Below are 6,584 nucleotides of genomic sequence, written 5' to 3' on the forward strand. Positions count from 1 at the left end.
ACCAGCCTACCTGCTTTATGTTGGTTAACTCTCTTGGTATTGGACACTTCTGCTTGTGAAATAAATAAATTATAGGTTGTATTGAATCCATGCAGCTAGTTGTCAAAACGTCTAAGACAAATTTCATGTAAATGCCTTTTGGAGAAAAAGTGTGACAACTAACCCTGATCTTCTATGTTAACAGCAGATCCAGTTTGCACATGTCATTTAAGTATTCTAATGTCACTTTTTAGTTATTTAAATCCTTGCCATTGGGTTAAATTTTGCAATTATGATGCTGCAACAATGTTAAAGTCAAAATATTTGCCAGGAACATGTGTAAAGGTGGGTGATGGGAAAAGCCTTTTGAATGACTATTAGAGAACTGATGACTGAATGAAATTTATGATGCATTGTATAAGAGCCTTTTGGCTCTTATTTATGCCTTGTTAGAACTAGCGTGGCAATATTCTAACACTAGAGGTCAGCATTACACAGGATATATGAGTACTGAAATCATTCTGGTCAGAAAAGTTCAGAATATATGATAGCTTAATTATTCTGCCATTATACTTGTCAATGACATTCATATTGTTCAAGTACAGTGCATTACATTACAAAAGCATGCTAAAAATGTGGTTACATAGAGCAGAATACAAGACATTGTTGCAGGCAAGGGGTTAAAAGGGCAGAACTTTTCCCCAAACCTAATCGCCTGTGGGTGAAAACTTGTCTAGATTCAACTTTTGCCATCCTTGATGGCCTTGAGTCTGTTGTGAATAGAGTTCTACCCATGCAGCTGCAAATAAGAGCTGCCTTATGCTGCCCTCCAAAGCCCAGCTCTCTCTCCCACACGTACACACATGTGATAGTAATTTCAGTTTTAGCTGATGTTATAAATAACTGATTATTGTGCTTTTTAAATGCTTAGCACTTGATTTAATTTGTTAAGCCAGCTGCAAAACAAATTGCCTTCTGAGAGAAATAAAAGGCTGTATTTAATTAACCAAACCTGATGTTGGACGGAGTAACTGTAAGTGGACGAACAACACCGAGACCAACATTAAGGTGAGCGTAACGGAGAATGAACTTGACAGGCCCGACTAATGAGAGCAGACAGTAATATTCACATCAAACGATTACATCAAAGAGTCTTTCCTAATAGACATAATTAGAACATTCTTTGATTCTTGGTAAAGAGAGATTATGGAGATGACAAAAATCAGTGCGAATTACAGTTAGACAAGTGATAGGAAAGTCACTACTGCATAGTATATTGAAAAATTGCAATAAAACACTTGACGTTTTTCTTTCTTTTTATAATGGCTTTATCTGAAGTGTTATCAAAACAAAGGAAAGATAAATATTTGGATTTGATCTTATATTAAGTATGGCAATTTTAGATAACTGTTTCAGTGGATTAGAAGCTCTACTTTAAAGTTGAAGCTAAGACAGTCACCAAACAGGTTAGCAAAAATAATTATAAAACACCATTTTTATATACACATTAATTTTTTTTTTAGCCACTGTGTCAGGATGCTCAAACAGAGCAATGTTTGTACAGCACTAGAAGGTTTTATTTGAAAATTAAGATGAAAATGTCAAAGTGAAACCTTTGAAAAATGGCACATTATGTTAGTTATTTTGTGGTGCGCAAACACATAGCATGCACAATTGCAAAATTATGCAGAATTGCACAAACGTAAGGTTGATGGCACGCTCATAACGTAAACAAACAAACAATCAAAAACAAAAAGCAGATGTAGGAGTCACCCGAGGTTGACTGACACACTTTTTCATTGAAGCCGTTTGCTTGGACGGGCTTGATGTCTTCAGGTAGGTACTGGTTGGGAAGCAGTACACTCGCTCTCCCTTGCCCTCTCTTTTTGTCTTTCATTTTCTTTTGTTTTTTTTCCAACAGAGTTGGACCAAAAAGCCTGGAAGGAATTGATATTTTCCATTGGATGAAGAACTTGGACCTCTGTTTTATAGTTGTTGTTCCCTCTCATTATTTGATTAATCCTGAAGTCTAAGAGGACCGAAATGAAACAGAGAAAAATATATTAGTGCTGAGCTCAGCAGATTTATTTTTTACCTAATGAATAGATAAGTTCGGATTATGCCACGCAAAGCTGCCAAGGAGACCATTTTTATTGCTGTTCGAAACATCTTTGATTAAGTGAAGCTGAGTGGTTATGCCTCTCTGTATTAATTGGTGCAGTATTTCCATATTCCACCACACAAATTGAAATCAAATGATCTCATCATACAACTAGTTGCTGTTGTAGAGCCAATGTTTTAAACTGCAACAATAAAACACACCTTACCAGTTGGATGTCAGGGAGAAAAACTTTTTTTTCTTTACTTTGAGGAAGTTCTTTTTAAAGAGAACATAAAATCCATTTCTTTTCTTTTAGCTCGGTGAGACTTGGAAATGGTTATAGACGATATGCTAGCCAGAGGCAGTAAAAGGTATGTTTTCACATTTAGCCTCAGCATCAAGGAGTCTTAGGTTTGAGAGGAGACGTCGCCACGTATGACCTCACGTAGCGCAGAATCAAAGGTTAAACTAGGTGAAGAAATATTTTTTCTATATTTTACAAATAAGAGAGGTTTTAACAACACAAGTATTTTCATTATCATACACCCTGCTATGTGTAATTGTTGACTGAATTAATAATAAATGAATACAAAATATATATATATATATACTTTTTAATCCTATAAAATGGATTTGAATCATTTGACAGTATTAGTCAGGTGTGGTATCTCATGATAAATATGACGTTAGTCTTTTTCCAATGCACCCAGCTTTTCTGCCACCTCATTAACGCATTAGTCACTATCAAAGAGGGGAAGACATTCACATCTGGCCTTTGTTTCTTCAGTTTTGTCGGCTTATTACATAACTTGAAGACTTTCAGGCCTTTGTTTGAAATCTCTAAACGTTTACAATTTGTATGCCTGACTATCCTGGTTTCCATTTAAATAACTTCACTTTTCTCAAAATTTCTTTCCTGATTCACCTCCATGATAATGAAGCAATGAAGCAATTTAGTCAGCATGTATTCTGTTTTCACTCCATCGGGGGTTTGCATCATAGCATGCCAAGTGTCATAAAAGTAAAGAGATAAATAATGCAGCCAAGCTCTCAGAACCACCTGGCATGTACGTTTATATGCTTCAGTATTAACATTTTTTCTGCTTTATTGCTCAGAAAATGCTTAGCGCTGTGTCATTAGGCCACGGGGATGTGATTGCCCGTGTTCTGCAGTTTCACATGACCCAAGTGGAATTCCATTGTGAGCAGAAATTAGGATCTCAGGTATTACAATTTAAAGGCTTGTTGTTCAGATAAACAAAATCTTTGTTCCAAAATCTAGAGAGCTGCATGCAGCAGAAGCATTTTAAAGGAGAAGTTCACTTCCAGAACGAAAATATACAGATAATTTACTCACCCCCTTGTCATCCAAGATGTTCATGTCTTTCTTACTTCAGTCGTAAAGAAACATTGTAGGATTTCACTCCATATAGTGGACTTCAATGATGCCCACGAATTTGAACTTCCATAATGCAGTTTAAATGCAGATTCAAAGGGCTCGAAATGATCCCAGCCAAGGAAGAAGGGTGTTATCTAGCAAAGTGATTTGTTATTTTCTAAAAAAAAATTGACGATTTATATACTTTGCAATCCCAAATGCTCATCTTGTCTAGCTCTGTGTGAGCACTGTGTATTCCAGTTCAAGACAGTTAGGGTATGTTGAGAAACTCTGTCTCATTTTCTCCTCCAACTTCAAAATCCTCCTACATCGCTGCAGAAGATCAAACGCCTTTTACAAAAAAAGTTAAACAGCGATGTGAGATGATTTTGAAATTGGAGAATGAGATGGGAATTTTTCAACCTACCCTAACTGTTTTGAACCGGAGTACACAGAGTTCATGCAGAGCTAGACAAGACAAGCATTTGAGGTTAAAAAGTATATAAATATATATATATATATATATATATAATATTTTTAAATTTTATTTGTTTTTTTTTATAGAAAATGACCTATCGTTTCGCTAGATAAGACCCTTTTTCCTCAGCTGGGATCGTTTAGAGCCATTTGAAGCTGCATTTAAACTGCATTTTGGAAGTTCAAACTCACGGGCACCATAGAAGTCCACTATATGGAGAGAAATCCTCAAATGAGTGAAGAAAAAAATACACAAACATCTTGGATGACAAGGGGGTGAATAAGTTATCTGTAAATTTTTGTTCTGGAAGTGAACTTCTCCTTTAAAGCATAGTGCATGTACTCCTGATGTGAAAGTAGTTCCAAAACGTAAACACATTAATTTTGTTATCTTCTAAAATACCTTGGTTGCATCTGAAATCACATACTTCCCTACTATATAGTAGGTGAAAATATAGTAATGTCCAAATTCATAGCATTTATTAAATAGTGGGCAACAAGTCTCTGGGTAACCTACATCTGGTGTGATTCTGAATGTGCTGGACATCTGATGGACACTTTACTGTCCCATTAGGGAACAGGAGAGGATTTGTGAATGGCAGTGAAGTGATGAAACTGATGCTAGGTCATGTAACAATGACAAAATGACAAATGTGACCCTGGACCACAAAACCAGTCTGAAGTAGCACGGGTATATTTGTAGCAATAGCCAATAATATATTGTATGGGTAAACTTAACTTTTGATTAGTAATATGCACTGCTAAGAACTTAATTTGGACAACTTTAAAGGTGATTTTCTCAATATTTAGATTTTTTTGCACCCTTCTAGATTCTAGATTTTCAAATAGTTGTATCTCGGCCAAATATTGTCCTGTTGACCCTTATGACTGGTTTTGTGGTCCAGAGTCGCAATTGTATTGTACATCCGGATTACTTTCATATTGCATTTATTCATACTACCCACTGTACCTATTGAGAGAGTGTGATTTTTGAATCAGCAGCTATTGTGTCAGACCAGACAAATACCTAAAGCAGAATTACATGCATTCATGTTTAGGATGCTGCCTTAGAAGGCAGCGAGACAGCTCACTAGGCCTAAATGGTGGACAGATGGAGTGCAAACTACCCTCAAGAGAGCACGTTTTGAGGCTTTACCTTGCCAGGTGTTTTTCATTTTGGTTATAGTGAAGTAACGTGAATCCCTCTTCATTGAAAGGCCTGGTACAAAGAGTAGATTCAGAGGGAGGTATTTGATGATGCCAGGTTTAAGGCTCCCGTCGTGTCTCATATGCATATTCAGCACTTCCCCATAAACACAGAGGCTGTAAATACAGAGGAACAGCCAACTGTGTACAAGTTGTAACCACTAAAATATCCCTGGCAGACCGCAAACCAGGAGGTTCGACGAGCTGTGTGTGCTGAGAATGACTTTACATGGGAATTACAATTTAAAACGACCCGCCTGAGGGTGTGAGATTTCGGAGGGTTCAAACTTCTCATGCCTTTCAGTAAATCCATTTATTAATATGTACTGCATGTAATAAGAGAGGATAGTAGTTTCCAGTATATCTATGACTTATTAAATTATTATATAAATATAAAATAAATTATTTATATATATATATATATATATATATATATATATATATATATTTTTTTTTTTTTTTTTTTTTTTAAGAAAACAAGACATTTTAAATCAGGTTGCTTCCCAAATAAATGTATGTTGATGTTGATATTTGTACTGGAAAACAAGACAAAAATAATCAGTAGGAAAATATATATATATACTTTTTTTCCTTATTGTGGGGCATTATGTAGTATACATACAATATGCTATAATACGTTTTGTATTTATTTATTAATGCACCATTACATCCAATGCAATATTTTAGTGGCAAATTTTTTAATTTTAATTTTTTGTTGCAATGCATAGCATTTTTGAATAGGAATCATTGGAGAAAGATGTTTTTAGCTTTGTAGAGCATGTAATTACAGAATCTACCACAAGGGGCAAAATAGGTTGCATCTTACTGCAACAAAAAAGTAAGGAAAGACAATATTGCAAGTGTATAAAAGGAGTGCAGTACTGATGAGACAGCAACAGGTAGACAATTGTGGATTACTTTTGCAAATTAATTGAACTCATGCTCAAATTATCACATCCTTCTTGCCTTATTTTTAATTGCTTTAGAAACCAAAAAAACGGATGACTTTGCTGATGTTAATCTAACAATTACATTGTATGATGGTTTTTTGTAGCTAAAATGACCTAACAACAGTTCAGCTGAGAAAGGAGTTCAACACTCTGGGGCCTAAAATGGAAATAAACTAAATAGCTGTCTGTTTGATCTTCACATTGCGTTTTTGGACAGCTGGCAGGAGCTTGTTAGTGTGCAAATGCATATAGCCACCTCGCTAACGTCTTAACCGTCTTTTGGAGTTTACCTTATCATATCCAGCATGTAGAACTACACACGTTTTTCAAGCTTTTGAAGGTTTTATGCTTTTCGTTCAGGAATGAGTTGTTAAGCTCCAGCCACTTGCTCTGGGCAAGTCTGGTCCTCCACCCACTGTCTGGATTTACTTTCTAAGCAAAGCTGTTTTTAATACAGGCTATTTGACATCCAACTCTATCCCCCGTGGTCCAC

Source organism: Labeo rohita, chromosome 20 (genome assembly GCF_022985175.1).
Source record: "Labeo rohita strain BAU-BD-2019 chromosome 20, IGBB_LRoh.1.0, whole genome shotgun sequence".
Classification (NCBI taxonomy): Eukaryota; Metazoa; Chordata; class Actinopteri; order Cypriniformes; family Cyprinidae; genus Labeo; species Labeo rohita.